The sequence below is a fragment of the Apaloderma vittatum genome, unplaced genomic scaffold (assembly GCF_000703405.1).
Source record: "Apaloderma vittatum isolate BGI_N311 unplaced genomic scaffold, ASM70340v1 scaffold12004, whole genome shotgun sequence".
Lineage (NCBI taxonomy): Eukaryota > Metazoa > Chordata > Aves > Trogoniformes > Trogonidae > Apaloderma > Apaloderma vittatum.
Window position 1 is genome coordinate 27,394 of NW_009712185.1, and position 227 is coordinate 27,620.

Sequence of the window (227 nt, forward strand, 5' to 3'; positions counted from 1 at the left end):
TTTGTATAATCAACCCGTCACTCTCCCCGTGCTGAGCAGCACGGCGGTGTAGGCAAAATGCTACAACTCCAGCTGCAGGCAGCTTGTCCTACTCCCGGCATGTTTAAAGAAAGTGGAACAAGATTTACAGGAGGGATCTGACCCACCAAAGAGCCAAATGACATTTAAATTACATTTTAAATATTGATAGCCCGATTCCTGAGACAACTGGCTCAGCCTTCTCTGCA